Raw genomic sequence first — 19268 nt, 5'->3', positions numbered from 1 at the left:
CCTTTTCCAAACACATGAACATTCGGTTGGAAGGTGTTTTCAACAACTTTCTTTTTCTTCGTTCATAAACTTCAGCAGAGCTCTCTGCAACATGTAAAACACGATGGGAGATGTTTTCTGTGCTGGCACAGTTTCTCCTTGCCTAACATAGTGGAAAACCTTTCTGCAATGATGTAGGCCACAAAAGTCCAGAAAGACGAAAGTACGGAGGTCCCCGGAGCTAAGCGCCGGTCCCGGGCATATTTCGACAGATGCCGCCGCACTGCAGAGCACAGTGACCGGTACAATCGCCTTTGCGCGAAGAAGCCTCTTCGCCTCCAGGAGCCCAAGAAAGTGGCTGCTTCCGACAGGTGAGAATAAAGCTGCACAACACTGGGATAGTGTGCGCAGCTTGCAAACAGATCCAAAGCAGTACCTTACCACTCTCCTACCTTTTCCAAACACATGAACATTTTTAAGGAAGGTGTTTTGGACAACTTTCTTTTTCTTCCTGCATAAACTTCTGCAGAGCTCTCTACAACATATAAAACACGATGGGCGATGTTTTCTGTGCTGGCGCAATTTTTCCTTGCCTAACATAGTGGAAAACCATTCTGCAATGATGTAGACCACAAAAGTCTGGAAAGACGAAGGATACGGAGCTCCCCGGAGCTAAGTGCTGGTCCCGGGAACATTTTGTCAGAAGCCGCTGCACTGCAGAGCACAGTGACCGGCACAATCGCCTTTGCTCGAAGAAGCCGCTTCTTCACCTCCGGGAGCCCAAAAGAGCGGCTGCTTCGGAAAGGTGAAGAATGAAGCTGCACAACACTGGGATAGTGTGCGCAGCTTGCAAACTGATAGAAAACAGTACCTTACCACTGTCCTACCTTTTACAAACACATGAACATGCCATTGGAAGGTGTTTTGCACAACTTTCTTTTTCTTCGTGCTTAAACTTCTGCAGAGCTCTCTGCAACATGTAAAACAAGAAGGGAGATGTTTTCTGTGTTGGCACAGTGTCTCCTTGCCAGACATAGGGGAAATGTTTTTTGCATGATGTAGACCACAAAAGTCCAGAAAGAAGATTGTATGGATGTACCCGGAGCTAACCGCCTGTCCCGGGCACATTCCGGCAGAAGCTGCCGCACTGCAGCGCACTGTGACCGGCGCAATCGCCTTTGCTCGAAGAAGCCGCTTCTTCGCCTCCGGAAGCCGGAGAGAGCGGCTACTTCGGAAAGGTGAAGAATGAAGCTGCACAACCCTGGGATTGTGTGCGCAGCTTGCAAACTGATAGAAAGCAGTACCTTACCACTGTCCTACCTTTTCCAAACACATGAACATTCGGTTGGAAGGTGTTTTCAACAACTTTCTTTTTCTTCGTTCATAAACTTCAGCAGAGCTCTCTGCAACATGTAAAACACGATGGGAGATGTTTTCTGTGCTGGCACAATTTTTCCTTGCCTAACATAGTGGAAAACCATTCTGCAATGATGTAGACCACAAAAGTCTGGAAAGACGAAGTATACGGAGCTCCCCGGAGCTAAGTGCTGGTCCCGGGCACATTTTGTCAGAAGCCGCCGCACTGCAGAGCACAGTGACCGGCACAATCGCCTTTGCTCGAAGAAGCCGCTTCTTCGCCTCCGGGAGCCCAAAAGAGCGGCTGCTTCGGAAAGGTGAAGAATGAAGCTGCACAACACTGGGATAGTGTGCGCAGCTTGCAAACTGATAGAAAACAGTACCTTACCACTGTCCTACCTTTTACAAACACATGAACATTTTTAATGAAGGTGTTTTGGACAACTTTCTTTTTCTTCGTGCATAAACTTCTGCAGAGCTCTCTTCAAAATGTAAAACACGATGGGCGATGTTTTCCGTGCTGGCACAGTTTCTCCTTGCTTAACATAGTGGAAAACCATTCTGCAATGATGTAGACCACAAAAGTCTGGAAAGACGAAGGATACGGAGCTCCCCGTAGCTAAGTGCTGGTCCCGGGCACATTTTGTCAGAAGCCGCCGCACTGCAGAGCACAGTGACCGGCACAATCGCCTTTGCTCGAAGAAGCCGCTTCTTCGCCTCCGGGAGCCCAAAAGAGCGGCTGCTTCGGAATGGTGAAGAATGAAGCTGCACAACACTGGGATAGTGTGCGCATCTTGCAATCTAATAGAAAGCAGTACCTTACCACTTTGCTACCTTTTCCAAACATATGAACATTCCGTTGGAAGGTGTTCTGGACAACTTTCTTTTTCTTCGTGCATAAACTTCAGCAGAGCTCTCTGCAACATGTAAAACACGATGGGAGATGTTTTCTGTGCTGGCACAGTTTCTCCTTGCTTAACATAGTGGAAAACCTTTCTGCAATGATGTAGACCAAAAATGACGCTAAAGACGAAAGTACGGGCTCCCCGAAACTAAGCGCGCCGGTCCCGGGCACATTTCGTCAGTAGCCGCCGCACTGGAGTGCACTGTGACCGGCACAATCGCCTTTGCGCGAAGAAGCCGCTTCTTCGCCTCCAGGAGCCGAAGAGAGTGGCTGCTTCAGACAGGTGAAGAATGAAGCTGCACAACACTGGGATAGTGTGCGCATCTTGCAAACTGATAGAAAACAGTACCTTACCACTGTCCTACCTTTTCCAAACACATGACCAATCAGTTGGAAGGTGCTTTCAACAACCTTCTCTTTCTTCGTGCATAAACTTCTGCAGAGCTCTCTGCAAGATGTAAAACACCATGGAAGATGTTTTCTGTGCTGGCAGAGTTTCTCCTTGCCTAACGTAGTGGAAAACCTTTCTGCAATGATGTAGACCAAAAATGACGCTAAAGACGAAAGTACGGATCTCCCCGAAACTAAGCGCCGGTCCCGGTGCACATCTCGTCAGTAGCCGGCGCACTGGAGTGCACAGTGACCGGCACAATCGCCTTTGCGCGAAGAAGCCTCTTCGCCTCCAGGAGCCGAAGACAGTGGCTGCTTCAGACAGGTGAAGAATGAAGCTGCACAACACTGGGATAGTGTGCGCAGCTTGCAAACTGATCCAAAACAGTACCTTACTTCTCTCCTACCTTTTCCAAACACATGAACATTCGATTGGAAGGTGTTTTGGACAACTTTCTTTTTCTTCGTGCATAAACTTCAGCAGAGCTCTCTTCAACATATAAAACACGATGGGAGATGTTTTCTGTGCTGGCACAGTTTCTCCATGCCAGACATAGTGGAAAACCTTTCTGCAATGATGTAGACCAAAAATGATGCTAAAGACGAAGCATACAGAGCTCCCCGGAGCTATGCCCCGGTCCCGGGCACATTTCAGAAGAAGCCGCCGCACTGGAGTGCACAGTGACCGGTACAATCGCCTTTGAGCGAAGAAGCCGCTTCTTCGCATCCGGGAGCCGGAGAGACCAGTAGCTTCGGAAGGGTGAGAATGAAGCTGCACAACACTGGGATAGTGTGCGCAGCTTGCAAACTGATAGATAACCGTAGCTTACCATTCTCCTACCTTTTCCAAACACATGAACATTCGGTTGGAAGAGTTTTGGACAACTTTCTTTTTCTTCGTGCATAAACTTCTATAGAGTTCTCTTCAACATGTAAAACACGATGGGAGATGTTTTCTGTGCTGGCACAGTTTCTCCTTGCTTAACATAGTGGAAAACCTTTCTGCAATGATGTAGATTAAAAAATGATGCTAAAGACGAAGCATACAGAGCTCCCAGGAGCTATGCCCCGGTCCCGGGCCCATTTCGTCAGTAGCCGCCGCACTGGAGTGCACAGTGACCGGTACAATCGCCTTTGCGCGAAGAAGCCGCTTCTTCGCCTCCGGGAGCCGGAGAGACCAGTAGCTTCGGTAAGGTGAGAATGAAGCTGCAAAACACTGGGATAGTGTGCGCAGCTTGCAGACTGATAGATAACCGTACCTTACCACTCTCCTACCTTTTCCAAACACATGAACATTCTGTTGGAAGGTGTTTTGGACAACTTTATTTTATTCGTGCATAAACTTCTGCAGAGCTCTCTGCAACATGTAAAACACGATGGGAGATGTTTTCTCTGCTGGCACAGTTTCTCCTTGCTTAACATAGTGGAAAACCTTTCTGCAATGACGTAGGCCACAAAAGTCTGGAAAGAAGAAAGTACGGAGGTCCCCGGAGCTAAGCGCAGGTCCCGGGCACATTTCGTCAGAAGCCGCCGCACTGGAGTGCACTGTGACGGGTGCAATTGCCTTTGCTCGAAGAAGCCGCATCTTCGCCTCCGGCAGCTGGAGTGTGCGGCTACTTCGGAAAGGTGAAGAATGAAGCTGCACAACACTGGGATAGTGTGCGCAGCTTGCAAACTGATAGAAAACAGTACCTTACCACTCTCCTACCTTTTCCAAACACATGAACATTTAGTTGGAAGGTGTTTTCAACAACTTTCTTTTTCTTCGTGCATAAACTTCAGCAGAGCTCTCTGCAACATGTAAAACACGATGGGAGATGTTTTCTGTGCTGGCACAGTTTCTCCTTGCTTAACATAGTGGAAAACCTTTCTGCAATGATGTAGGCCACAAAAGTCCAGAAAGACGAAAGTACGGAGATCCCCGGAGCTATGCCCCAATCCCGGGCACATTTCAGAAGAAGCCGCCGCAATGGAGTGCACAGTGACCGGTACAATCGCCTTTGCGCGAAGAAGCCGCTTCTTCGCCTCCGGGAGCCGAAGAAAGTGGCTGCCTAAGACAGGTGAAGAATGAAGCTGCACAACACTGGGATAGTGAGCGCATCTTGCATACTGATAGAAAACAGTACCTTACAGTCGTCTACCTTTTCCAAACACATGAACATTCGATTGGAAGGTGTTTTGGACAATTTTGTTTTTCTTCTTGCAACACACTCTGTAGAGCTCTCTGCAACATTTAAAACACGATGGGAGATGTTTTCTGTGTTGGCACAGTTTCTCCTTGCCAGACATATTGGAAAAGATTTTTGCCATGATGTTGACCAGAGAAGTCCAGAAGAAAAAGGCACGGATGTCCCGGACATAGCCCCGGTGCCTGGCACAATTCGTCAGAAGCCGCCGCACTTCGTAGCACTGTGACCGGAACAATTGCCTTTGCGCGAAGAAGCCGCTTCTTCGCGTCCGGAAGCCGGAGAGAGCGGCTTCTTTGGAAAGGTGAAGAATGAAGCTGCACAACACTGGGATAGTGTGCACAGCTTGCAAACTGATAGAAAACAGTACCTTACCACTTTCCTACCTTTTCCAAACACATGAACATTCGTTTGGAAGGTGTTTTGGACAACTTGGTTTTTCGTCTTGCAACACACTCTGTAGAGCGCTCTGGAACATGTAAAACACGATGGGAGATGTTTTCTCTGCTGGCACAATTTCTCCTTGCCTAACATAGTGGAAAACCTTTCTGCAATGATGTAGACGACAAAAGACGCTAAAGACGAAGGATACGGAGCTCCCCGGAGCTAAGCGCCGGTCCCGGGCACATTCCGGCAGAAGCTGCCGCACCGCAGCGCACTGTGTCCGGCGCAATCGCCTTTGCTCGAAGAAGCCGCATCTTCGCCTCCGGCAGCTGGAGAGTGCGGCTGCTTCGGAATGGTGAAGAATGAAGCTGCACAACACTGGGATAGTGTGCGCAGCTTGCAAACTGATAGAAAGCAGTACCTTACCACTGTCCTACCTTTTCCAAACACATGAACATTCGGTTGGAAGGTGTTTTCAACAACTTTCTTTTTCTTCGTTCATAAACTTCAGCAGAGCTCTCTGCAACATGTAAAACACGATGGGAGATGTTTTCTGTGCTGGCACAGTTTCTCCTTGCCTAACGTAGTGGAAAACCTTTCAGCAATGATGTAGGCCACAAAAGTCGCTAAAGACGAAGGATACGGAGCTCCCCGGAGCTAAGCGCCGGTCCCGGGCACATTCCGGCAGAAGCTGCCGCACTGCAGCGCACTGTGACCGGCGCAATCGTCTTTGCTCGAAGAAGCCGCATCTTCGCCTCCGGCAGCTGGAGAGTGCGGCTGCTTCGGAATGGTGAAGAATGAAGCTGCACAACACTGGGATAGTGTGCGCAGCTTGCAAACTGATAGAAAGCAGTACCTTACCACTGTCCTACCTTTTCCAGACATATGAACATTCCGTTGGAAGGTGTTCTGGCCAACTTTCTTTTTCTTCGTGCATAAACTGCTGCAGAGCTCTCTGCAACATGTAAAACACGATGGGAGATGTTTTCTGTGCTGGCACAGTTTCTCTTTGCCTAACGTAGTGGAAAACCTTTCTGCAATGATGTAGGCCACAAAAGTCCATAAAGACGAAAGTACGGATCTCCCCGGAGCTAAGCACCGGTCCCGGGCACATTTCGGCAGAAGCCGCCGCACTGGAGTGCACTGTGACGGGTGCAATTGCCTTTACTCGAAGAAGCCGCTTCTTCGCCTCCGGGAGCCTGAGAGAGCGGCTGCTTCGGAAAGGTGAAGAATGAAGCTGCACAACACTGGGATAGTATGCGCAGCTTGCAATCTGATAGAAAACAGTACCTTACCAATCTTCTTATTTTCCAAACACATGAATATTCGGTTGGAAGGTGTTTTCAACAACTTTGTTTTTCTTCGTGCATAAACTTCTGTAGAGCTCTCTTCAACATATAAAACACGATGGGAGATGTTTTCTGTGCTGGCACAGTTTCTCCTTGCCTAACATAGTGGAAAACCTTTCTGCAATGATGTAGACCAAAAATGACGCTAAAGACCAAAGTACGGAGCTCCCCGAAACTAAGCGCGCCGGTCCCGGGCACATTTCGTCAGTAGCCGCCGCACTGGAGTGCACTGTGACCGGCACAATCGCCTTTGCGCGAAGAAGCCTTTTCGCCTCCAGGAGCCGAAGAGAGTGGCTGCTTCAGACAGGTGAAGAATGAAGCTGCACAACACTGGGATAGTGTGCGCAGCTTGTTAACTGATAGAAAGCAGTACCTTACCATTCTCCTACCTTTTCCAAACACATGAACATTCGGTTGGAAGGTGTTTTCAACAACTTTCTTTTTCTTCGTTCATAAACTTCAGCAGAGCTCTCTGCAACATGTAAAACACGATGGGAGATGTTTTCTGTGCTGGCACAGTTTCTCCTTGCCTAACATAGTGGAAAACCTTTCTGCAATGATGTAGGCCACAAAAGTCCAGAAAGACGAAAGTACGGAGGTCCCCGGAGCTAAGCGCCGGTCCCGGGCATATTTCGACAGATGCCGCCGCACTGCAGAGCACAGTGACCGGTACAATCGCCTTTGCGCGAAGAAGCCTCTTCGCCTCCAGAAGCCCAAGAAAGTGGCTGCTTCCGACAGGTGAGAATAAAGCTGCACAACACTGGGATAGTGTGCGCAGCTTGCAAACAGATCCAAAGCAGTACCTTACCACTCTCCTACCTTTTCCAAACACATGAACATTTTTAAGGAAGGTGTTTTGGACAACTTTCTTTTTCTTCCTGCATAAACTTCTGCAGAGCTCTCTACAACATATAAAACACGATGGGAGATGTTTTCTGTGCTGGCACAATTTTTCCTTGCCTAACATAGTGGAAAACCATTCTGCAATGATGTAGACCACAAAAGTCTGGAAAGACGAAGGATACGGAGCTCCCCGGAGCTAAGTGCTGGTCCCGGGAACATTTTGTCAGAAGTCGCCGCACTGCAGAGCACAGTGACCGGCACAATCGCCTTTGCTCGAAGAAGCCGCTTCTTCGCCTCCGGGAGCCCAAAAGAGCGGCTGCTTCGGAAAGGTGAAGAATGAAGCTGCACAACACTGGGATAGTGTGCGCAGCTTGCAAACTGATAGAAAACAGTACCTTACCACTGTCCTACCTTTTACAAACACATGAACATGCCATTGGAAGGTGTTTTGCACAACTTTCTTTTTCTTCGTGCTTAAACTTCTGCAGAGCTCTCTGCAACATGTAAAACAAGAAGGGAGATGTTTTCTGTGTTGGCACAGTGTCTCCTTGCCAGACATAGGGGAAATGTTTTTTGCATGATGTAGACCACAAAAGTCCAGAAAGAAGATTGTATGGATGTACCCGGAGCTAACCGCCTGTCCCGGGCACATTCCGGCAGAAGCTGCCGCACTGCAGCGCACTGTGACCGGCGCAATCGCCTTTGCTCGAAGAAGCCGCTTCTTCGCCTCCGGAAGCCGGAGAGAGCGGCTACTTCGGAAAGGTGAAGAATGAAGCTGCACAACCCTGGGATTGTGTGCACAGCTTGCAATCTGATAGAAAACAGTACCTTACCACTGTCCTACCTTTTCCAAACACATGAACATTTTTAATGAAGGTGTTTTGGACAACTTTCTTTTTCTTCGTGCATAAACTTCTGCAGAGCTCTCTTCAAAATGTAAAACACGATGGGCGATGTTTTCCGTGCTGGCACAGTTTCTCCTTGCTTAACATAGTGGAAAACCATTCTGCAATGATGTAGACCACAAAAGTCTGGAAAGACGAAGGATACGGAGCTCCCCGGAGCTAAGTGCTGGTCCCGGGCACATTTTGTCAGAAGCCGCCGCACTGCAGAGCACAGTGACCGGCACAATCGCCTTTGCTCGAAGAAGCCGCTTCTTCGCCTCCGGGAGCCCAAAAGAGCGGCTGCTTCGGAATGGTGAAGAATGAAGCTGCACAACACTGGGATAGTGTGCGCATCTTGCAATCTAATAGAAAGCAGTACCTTACCACTTTGCTACCTTTTCCAAACATATGAACATTCCGTTGGAAGGTGTTCTGGCCAACTTTCTTTTTCTTCGTGCATAAACTTCAGCAGAGCTCTCTGCAACATGTAAAACACGATGGGAGATGTTTTCTGTGCTGGCACAGTTTCTCCTTGCTTAACATAGTGGAAAACCTTTCTGCAATGATGTAGACCAAAAATGACGCTAAAGACGAAAGTACGGGCTCCCCGAAACTAAGCGCGCCGGTCCTGGGCACATTTCGTCAGTAGCCGCCGCACTGGAGTGCACTGTGACCGGCACAATCGCCTTTGCGCGAAGAAGCCGCTTCTTCGCCTCCAGGAGCCGAAGAGAGTGGCTGCTTCAGACAGGTGAAGAATGAAGCTGCACAACACTGGGATAGTGTGCGCATCTTGCAAACTGATAGAAAACAGTACCTTACCACTGTCCTACCTTTTCCAAACACATGACCAATCAGTTGGAAGGTGCTTTCAACAACCTTCTCTTTCTTCGTGCATAAACTTCTGCAGAGCTCTCTGCAAGATGTAAAACACCATGGAAGATGTTTTCTGTGCTGGCAGAGTTTCTCCTTGCCTAACGTAGTGGAAAACCTTTCTGCAATGATGTAGACCAAAAATGACGCTAAAGACGAAAGTACGGATCTCCCCGAAACTAAGCGCCGGTCCCGGTGCACATCTCGTCAGTAGCCGGCGCACTGGAGTGCACAGTGACCGGCACAATCGCCTTTGCGCGAAGAAGCCTCTTCGCCTCCAGGAGCCGAAGACAGTGGCTGCTTCAGACAGGTGAAGAATGAAGCTGCACAACACTGGGATAGTGTGCGCAGCTTGCAAACTGATCCAAAACAGTACCTTACTTCTCTCCTACCTTTTCCAAACACATGAACATTCGATTGGAAGGTGTTTTGGACAACTTTCTTTTTCTTCGTGCATAAACTTCAGCAGAGCTCTCTTCAACATATAAAACACGATGGGAGATGTTTTCTGTGCTGGCACAGTTTCTCCATGCCAGACATAGTGGAAAACCTTTCTGCAATGATGTAGACCAAAAATGATGCTAAAGACGAAGCATACAGAGCTCCCCGGAGCTATGCCCCGGTCCCGGGCACATTTCAGAAGAAGCCGCGGCACTGGAGTGCACAGTGACCGGTACAATCGCCTTTGAGCGAAGAAGCCGCTTCTTCGCATCCGGGAGCCGGAGAGACCAGTAGCTTCGGAAGGGTGAGAATGAAGCTGCACAACACTGGGATAGTGTGCGCAGCTTGCAAACTGATAGATAACCGTAGCTTACCACTGTCCTACCTTTTCCAAACACATGAACATTCGGTTGGAAGAGTTTTGGACAACTTTCTTTTTCTTCGTGCATAAACTTCTATAGAGTTCTCTTCAACATGTAAAACACGATGGGAGATGTTTTCTGTGCTGGCACAGTTTCTCCTTGCTTAACATAGTGGAAAACCTTTCTGCAATGATGTAGATTAAAAAATGATGCTTAAGACGAAGCATACAGAGCTCCCAGGAGCTATGCCCCGGTCCCAGGCCCATTTCGTCAGTAGCCGCCGCACTGGAGTGCACAGTGACCGGTACAATCGCCTTTGCGCGAAGAAGCCGCTTCTTCGCCTCCGGGAGCCGGAGAGACCAGTAGCTTCGGAAAGGTGAGAATGAAGCTGCAAAACACTGGGATAGTGTGCGCAGCTTGCAGACTGATAGATAACCGTACCTTACCACTCTCCTACCTTTTCCAAACACATGAACATTCTGTTGGAAGGTGTTTTGGACAACTTTATTTTATTCGTGCTTAAACTTCTGCAGAGCTCTCTGCAACATGTAAAACACGATGGGAGATGTTTTCTCTGCTGGCACAGTTTCTCCTTGCTTAACATAGTGGAAAACCTTTCTGCAATGACGTAGGCCACAAAAGTCTGGAAAGAAGAAAGTACGGAGGTCCCCGGAGCTAAGCGCAGGTCCCGGGCACATTTCGTCAGAAGCCGCCGCACTGGAGTGCACTGTGACGGGTGCAATTGCCTTTGCTCGAAGAAGCCGCATCTTCGCCTCCGGCAGCTGGAGTGTGCGGCTACTTCGGAAAGGTGAAGAATGAAGCTGCACAACACTGGGATAGTGTGCGCAGCTTGCAAACTGATAGAAAACAGTACCTTACCACTCTCCTACCTTTTCCAAACACATGAACATTTAGTTGGAAGGTGTTTTCAACAACTTTCTTTTTCTTCGTGCATAAACTTCAGCAGAGCTCTCTGCAACATGTAAAACACGATGGGAGATGTTTTCTGTGCTGGCACAGTTTCTCCTTGCTTAACATAGTGGAAAACCTTTCTGCAATGATGTAGGCCACAAAAGTCCAGAAAGACGAAAGTACGGAGATCCCCGGAGCTATGCCCCAATCCCGGGCACATTTCAGAAGAAGCCGCCGCAATGGAGTGCACAGTGACCGGTACAATCGCCTTTGCGCGAAGAAGCCGCTTCTTCGCCTCCGGGAGCCGAAGAAAGTGGCTGCCTAAGACAGGTGAAGAATGAAGCTGCACAACACTGGGATAGTGAGCGCATCTTGCATACTGATAGAAAACAGTACCTTACAGTCGTCTACCTTTTCCAAACACATGAACATTCGATTGGAAGGTGTTTTGGACAATTTTGTTTTTCTTCTTGCAACACACTCTGTAGAGCTCTCTGCAACATTTAAAACACGATGGGAGATGTTTTCTGTGTTGGCACAGTTTCTCCTTGCCAGACATATTGGAAAAGATTTTTGCCATGATGTTGACCAGAGAAGTCCAGAAGAAAAAGGCACGGATGTCCCGGACATAGCCCCGGTGCCTGGCACAATTCGTCAGAAGCTGCCGCACTTCGTAGCACTGTGACCGGAACAATTGCCTTTGCGCGAAGAAGCCGCTTCTTCGCGTCTGGAAGCCGGAGAGAGCGGCTTCTTTGGAAAGGTGAAGAATGAAGCTGCACAACACTGGGATAGTGTGCACAGCTTGCAAACTGATAGAAAACAGTACCTTACCACTTTCCTACCTTTTCCAAACACATGAACATTCGTTTGGAAGGTGTTTTGGACAACTTGGTTTTTCGTCTTGCAACACACTCTGTAGAGCTCTCTGCAACATGTAAAACACGATGGGAGATGTTTTCTCTGCTGGCACAATTTCTCCTTGCCTAACATAGTGGAAAACCTTTCTGCAATGATGTAGACGACAAAAGACGCTAAAGACGAAGGATACGGAGCTCCCCGGAGCTAAGCGCCGGTCCCGGGCACATTCCGGCAGAAGCTGCCGCACCGCAGCGCACTGTGTCCGGCGCAATCGCCTTTGCTCGAAGAAGCCGCATCTTCGCCTCCGGCAGCTGGAGAGTGCGGCTGCTTCGGAATGGTGAAGAATGAAGCTGCACAACACTGGGATAGTGTGCGCAGCTTGCAAACTGATAGAAAGCAGTACCTTACCACTGTCCTACCTTTTCCAAACACATGAACATTCGGTTGGAAGGTGTTTTCAACAACTTTCTTTTTCTTCGTTCATAAACTTCAGCAGAGCTCTCTGCAACATGTAAAACACGATGGGAGATGTTTTCTGTGCTGGCACAGTTTCTCCTTGCCTAACGTAGTGGAAAACCTTTCAGCAATGATGTAGGCCACAAAAGTCGCTAAAGACGAAGGATACGGAGCTCCCCGGAGCTAAGCGCCGGTCCCGGGCACATTCCGGCAGAAGCTGCCGCACTGCAGCGCACTGTGACCGGCGCAATCGTCTTTGCTCGAAGAAGCCGCATCTTCGCCTCCGGCAGCTGGAGAGTGCGGCTGCTTCGGAATGGTGAACAATGAAGCTGCACAACACTGGGATAGTGTGCGCAGCTTGCAAACTGATAGAAAGCAGTACCTTACCACTGTCCTACCTTTTCCAGACATATGAACATTCCGTTGGAAGGTGTTTTCAACAACTTTCTTTTTCTTCGTGCATAAACTGCTGCAGAGCTCTCTGCAACATGTAAAACACGATGGGAGATGTTTTCTGTGCTGGCACAGTTTCTCTTTGCCTAACGTAGTGGAAAACCTTTCTGCAATGATGTAGGCCACAAAAGTCCATAAAGACGAAAGTACGGATCTCCCCGGAGCTAAGCACCGGTCCCGGGCACATTTCGGCAGAAGCCGCCGCACTGGAGTGCACTGTGACGGGTGCAATTGCCTTTACTCGAAGAAGCCGCTTCTTCGCCTCCGGGAGACTGAGAGAGCGGCTGCTTCGGAAAGGTGAAGAATGAAGCTGCACAACACTGGGATAGTATGCGCAGCTTGCAATCTGATAGAAAACAGTACCTTACCAATCTTCTTATTTTCCAAACACATGAATATTCGGTTGGAAGGTGTTTTCAACAACTTTCTTTTTCTTCGTGCATAAACTTCAGCAGAGTTCTCTGCAACATGTAAAACACGATGGGAGATGTTTTCTGTGCTGGCACAGTTTCTCCTTGCCTAACATAGTGGAAAACCTTTCTGCAATGATGTAGGCCACAAAAGTCCAGAAAGACGAAAGTACGGAGGTCCCCGGAGCTAAGCGCCGGTCCCGGGCATATTTCGACAGATGCCGCCGCACTGCAGAGCACAGTGACCGGTACAATCGCCTTTGCGCGAAGAAGCCTCTTCGCCTCCAGGAGCCCAAGAAAGTGGCTGCTTCCGACAGGTGAGAATAAAGCTGCACAACACTGGGATAGTGTGCGCAGCTTGCAAACTGATAGAAAACAGTACCTTACCACTCTCCTACCTTTTCCAAACACATGAACATTTTTAAGGAAGGTGTTTTGGACAACTTTCTTTTTCTTCGTGCATAAACTTCTGCAGAGCTCTCTTCAAAATGTAAAACACGATGGGCGATGTTTTCCGTGCTGGCACAGTTTCTCCTTGCTTAACATAGTGGAAAACCATTCTGCAATGATGTAGACCACAAAAGTCTGGAAAGACGAAGGATACGGAGCTCCCCGGAGCTAAGTGCTGGTCCCGGGAACATTTTGTCAGAAGCCGCCGCACTGCAGAGCACAGTGACCGGCACAATCGCCTTTGCTCGAAGAAGCCGCTTCTTCGCCTCCGGGAGCCCAAAAGAGCGGCTGCTTCGGAAAGGTGAAGAATGAAGCTGCACAACACTGGGATAGTGTGCGCAGCTTGCAAACTGATAGAAAACAGTACCTTACCACTGTCCTACCTTTTCCAAACACATGAACATGCCATTGGAAGGTGTTTTGCACAACTTTCTTTTTCTTCGTGCTTAAACTTCTGCAGAGCTCTCTGCAACATGTAAAACAAGAAGGGAGATGTTTTCTGTGTTGGCACAGTGTCTCCTTGCCAGACATAGGGGAAATGTTTTTTGCATGATGTAGACCACAAAAGTCCAGAAAGAAGATTGTATGGATGTACCCGGAGCTAACCGCCTGTCCCGGGCACATTCCGGCAGAAGCTGCCGCACTGCAGCGCACTGTGACCGGCGCAATCGCCTTTGCTCGAAGAAGCCGCTTCTTCGCCTCCGGAAGCCGGAGAGAGCGGCTACTTCGGAAAGGTGAAGAATGAAGCTGCACAACCCTGGGATTGTGTGCGCAGCTTGCAAACTGATAGAAAGCAGTACCTTACCACTGTCCTACCTTTTCCAAACACATGAACATTCGGTTGGAAGGTGTTTTCAACAACTTTCTTTTTCTTCGTTCATAAACTTCAGCAGAGCTCTCTGCAACATGTAAAACACGATGGGAGATGTTTTCTGTGCTGGCACAATTTTTCCTTGCCTAACATAGTGGAAAACCATTCTGCAATGATGTAGACCACAAAAGTCTGGAAAGACGAAGTATACGGAGCTCCCCGGAGCTAAGTGCTGGTCCCGGGCACATTTTGTCAGAAGCCGCCGCACTGCAGAGCACAGTGACCGGCACAATCGCCTTTGCTCGAAGAAGCCGCTTCTTCGCCTCCGGGAGCCCAAAAGAGCGGCTGCTTCGGAAAGGTGAAGAATGAAGCTGCACAACACTGGGATAGTGTGCGCAGCTTGCAAACTGATAGAAAACAGTACCTTACCACTGTCCTACCTTTTACAAACACATGAACATTTTTAATGAAGGTGTTTTGGACAACTTTCTTTTTCTTCGTGCATAAACTTCTGCAGAGCTCTCTTCAAAATGTAAAACACGATGGGCGATGTTTTCCGTGCTGGCACAGTTTCTCCTTGCTTAACATAGTGGAAAACCATTCTGCAATGATGTAGACCACAAAAGTCTGGAAAGACGAAGGATACGGAGCTCCCCGGAGCTAAGTGCTGGTCCCGGGCACATTTTGTCAGAAGCCGCCGCACTGCAGAGCACAGTGACCGGCACAATCGCCTTTGCTCGAAGAAGCCGCTTCTTCGCCTCCGGGAGCCCAAAAGAGCGGCTGCTTCGGAATGGTGAAGAATGAAGCTGCACAACACTGGGATAGTGTGCGCATCTTGCAATCTAATAGAAAGCAGTACCTTACCACTTTGCTACCTTTTCCAAACATATGAACATTCCGTTGGAAGGTGTTCTGGACAACTTTCTTTTTCTTCGTGCATAAACTTCAGCAGAGCTCTCTGCAACATGTAAAACACGATGGGAGATGTTTTCTGTGCTGGCACAGTTTCTCCTTGCTTAACATAGTGGAAAACCTTTCTGCAATGATGTAGACCAAAAATGACGCTAAAGACGAAAGTACGGGCTCCCCGAAACTAAGCGCGCCGGTCCCGGGCACATTTCGTCAGTAGCCGCCGCACTGGAGTGCACTGTGACCGGCACAATCGCCTTTGCGCGAAGAAGCCGCTTCTTCGCCTCCAGGAGCCGAAGAGAGTGGCTGCTTCAGACAGGTGAAGAATGAAGCTGCACAACACTGGGATAGTGTGCGCATCTTGCAAACTGATAGAAAACAGTACCTTACCACTGTCCTACCTTTTCCAAACACATGACCAATCAGTTGGAAGGTGCTTTCAACAACCTTCTCTTTCTTCGTGCATAAACTTCTGCAGAGCTCTCTGCAAGATGTAAAACACCATGGAAGATGTTTTCTGTGCTGGCAGAGTTTCTCCTTGCCTAACGTAGTGGAAAACCTTTCTGCAATGATGTAGACCAAAAATGACGCTAAAGACGAAAGTACGGATCTCCCCGAAACTAAGCGCCGGTCCCGGTGCACATCTCGTCAGTAGCCGGCGCACTGGAGTGCACAGTGACCGGCACAATCGCCTTTGCGCGAAGAAGCCTCTTCGCCTCCAGGAGCCGAAGACAGTGGCTGCTTCAGACAGGTGAAGAATGAAGCTGCACAACACTGGGATAGTGTGCGCAGCTTGCAAACTGATCCAAAACAGTACCTTACTTCTCTCCTACCTTTTCCAAACACATGAACATTCGATTGGAAGGTGTTTTGGACAACTTTCTTTTTCTTCGTGCATAAACTTCAGCAGAGCTCTCTTCAACATATAAAACACGATGGGAGATGTTTTCTGTGCTGGCACAGTTTCTCCATGCCAGACATAGTGGAAAACCTTTCTGCAATGATGTAGACCAAAAATGATGCTAAAGACGAAGCATACAGAGCTCCCCGGAGCTATGCCCCGGTCCCGGGCACATTTCAGAAGAAGCCGCCGCACTGGAGTGCACAGTGACCGGTACAATCGCCTTTGAGCGAAGAAGCCGCTTCTTCGCATCCGGGAGCCGGAGAGACCAGTAGCTTCGGAAGGGTGAGAATGAAGCTGCACAACACTGGGATAGTGTGCGCAGCTTGCAAACTGATAGATAACCGTAGCTTACCACTGTCCTACCTTTTCCAAACACATGAACATTCGGTTGGAAGAGTTTTGGACAACTTTCTTTTTCTTCGTGCATAAACTTCTATAGAGTTCTCTTCAACATGTAAAACACGATGGGAGATGTTTTCTGTGCTGGCACAGTTTCTCCTTGCTTAACATAGTGGAAAACCTTTCTGCAATGATGTAGATTAAAAAATGATGCTAAAGACGAAGCATACAGAGCTCCCAGGAGCTATGCCCCGGTCCCGGGCCCATTTCGTCAGTAGCCGCCGCACTGGAGTGCACAGTGACCGGTACAATCGCCTTTGCGCGAAGAAGCCGCTTCTTCGCCTCCGGGAGCCGGAGAGACCAGTAGCTTCGGTAAGGTGAGAATGAAGCTGCAAAACACTGGGATAGTGTGCGCAGCTTGCAGACTGATAGATAACCGTACCTTACCACTCTCCTACCTTTTCCAAACACATGAACATTCTGTTGGAAGGTGTTTTGGACAACTTTATTTTATTCGTGCATAAACTTCAGCAGAGCTCTCTGCAACATGTAAAACACGATGGGAGATGTTTTCTCTGCTGGCACAGTTTCTCCTTGCTTAACATAGTGGAAAACCTTTCTGCAATGACGTAGGCCACAAAAGTCTGGAAAGAAGAAAGTACGGAGGTCCCCGGAGCTAAGCGCAGGTCCCGGGCACATTTCGTCAGAAGCCGCCGCACTGGAGTGCACTGTGACGGGTGCAATTGCCTTTGCTCGAAGAAGCCGCATCTTCGCCTCCGGCAGCTGGAGTGTGCGGCTACTTCGGAAAGGTGAAGAATGAAGCTGCACAACACTGGGATAGTGTGCGCAGCTTGCAAACTGATAGAAAACAGTACCTTACCACTCTCCTACCTTTTCCAAACACATGAACATTTAGTTGGAAGGTGTTTTCAACAACTTTCTTTTTCTTCGTGCATAAACTTCAGCAGAGCTCTCTGCAACATGTAAAACACGATGGGAGATGTTTTCTGTGCTGGCACAGTTTCTCCTTGCTTAACATAGTGGAAAACCTTTCTGCAATGATGTAGGCCACAAAAGTCCAGAAAGACGAAAGTACGGAGATCCCCGGAGCTATGCCCCAATCCCGGGCACATTTCAGAAGAAGCCGCCGCAATGGAGTGCACAGTGACCGGTACAATCGCCTTTGCGCGAAGAAGCCGCTTCTTCGCCTCCGGGAGCCGAAGAAAGTGGCTGCCTAAGACAGGTGAAGAATGAAGCTGCACAACACTGGGATAGTGTGCGCATCTTGCATACTGATAGAAAACAGTACCTTACAGTCGTCTACCTTTTCCAAACACATGAACATTCGATTGGAAGGTGTTTTGGACAATTTTGTTTTTCTTCTTGCAACACACTCTGTAGAGCTCTCTGCAACATTTAAAACACGATGGGAGATGTTTTCTGTGTTGGCACAGTTTCTCCTTGCCAGACATATTGGAAAAGATTTTTGCCATGATGTTGACCAGAGAAGTCCAGAAGAAAAAGGCACGGATGTCCCGGACATAGCCCCGGTGCCTGGCACAATTCGTCAGAAGCCGCCGCACTTCGTAGCACTGTGACCGGAACAATTGCCTTTGCGCGAAGAAGCCGCTTCTTCGCGTCCGGAAGCCGGAGAGAGCGGCTTCTTTGGAAAGGTGAAGAATGAAGCTGCACAACACTGGGATAGTGTGCACAGCTTGCAAACTGATAGAAAACAGTACCTTACCACTTTCCTACCTTTTCCAAACACATGAACATTCGTTTGGAAGGTGTTTTGGACAACTTGGTTTTTCGTCTTGCAACACACTCTGTAGAGCGCTCTGGAACATGTAAAACACGATGGGAGATGTTTTCTCTGCTGGCACAATTTCTCCTTGCCTAACATAGTGGAAAACCTTTCTGCAATGATGTAGACGACAAAAGACGCTAAAGACGAAGGATACGGAGCTCCCCGGAGCTAAGCGCCGGTCCCGGGCACATTCCGGCAGAAGCTGCCGCACCGCAGCGCACTGTGTCCGGCGCAATCGCCTTTGCTCGAAGAAGCCGCATCTTCGCCTCCGGCAGCTGGAGAGTGCGGCTGCTTCGGAATGGTGAAGAATGAAGCTGCACAACACTGGGATAGTGTGCGCAGCTTGCAAACTGATAGAAAGCAGTACCTTACCACTGTCCTACCTTTTCCAAACACATGAACATTCGGTTGGAAGGTGTTTTCAACAACTTTCTTTTTCTTCGTTCATAAACTTCAGCAGAGCTCTCTGCAACATGTAAAACACGATGGGAGATGTTTTCTGTGCTGGCACAGTTTCTCCTTGCCTAACGTAGTGGAAAACCTTTCAGCAATGATGTAGGCCACAAAAGTCGCTAAAGACGAAGGATACGGAGCTCCCCGGAGCTAAGCGCCGGTCCCGGGCACATTCCGGCAGAAGCTGCCGCACTGCAGCGCACTGTGACCGGCGCAATCGTCTTTGCTCGAAGAAGCCGCATCTTCGCCTCCGGCAGCTGGAGAGTGCGGCTGCTTCGGAATGGTGAAGAATGAAGCTGCACAACACTGGGATAGTGTGCGCAGCTTGCAAACTGATAGAAAGCAGTACCTTACCACTGTCCTACCTTTTCCAGACATATGAACATTCCGTTGGAAGGTGTTCTGGCCAACTTTCTTTTTCTTCGTGCATAAACTGCTGCAGAGCTCTCTGCAACATGTAAAACACGATGGGAGATGTTTTCTGTGCTGGCACAGTTTCTCTTTGCCTAACGTAGTGGAAAACCTTTCTGCAATGATGTAGGCCACAAAAGTCCATAA

Source organism: Zonotrichia albicollis, chromosome Z (assembly GCF_047830755.1).
Source record: "Zonotrichia albicollis isolate bZonAlb1 chromosome Z, bZonAlb1.hap1, whole genome shotgun sequence".
NCBI lineage: Eukaryota > Metazoa > Chordata > Aves > Passeriformes > Passerellidae > Zonotrichia > Zonotrichia albicollis.
The sequence above is the reverse complement of the archived record's forward strand: the minus strand, read 5'-3'. Positions refer to the sequence as shown.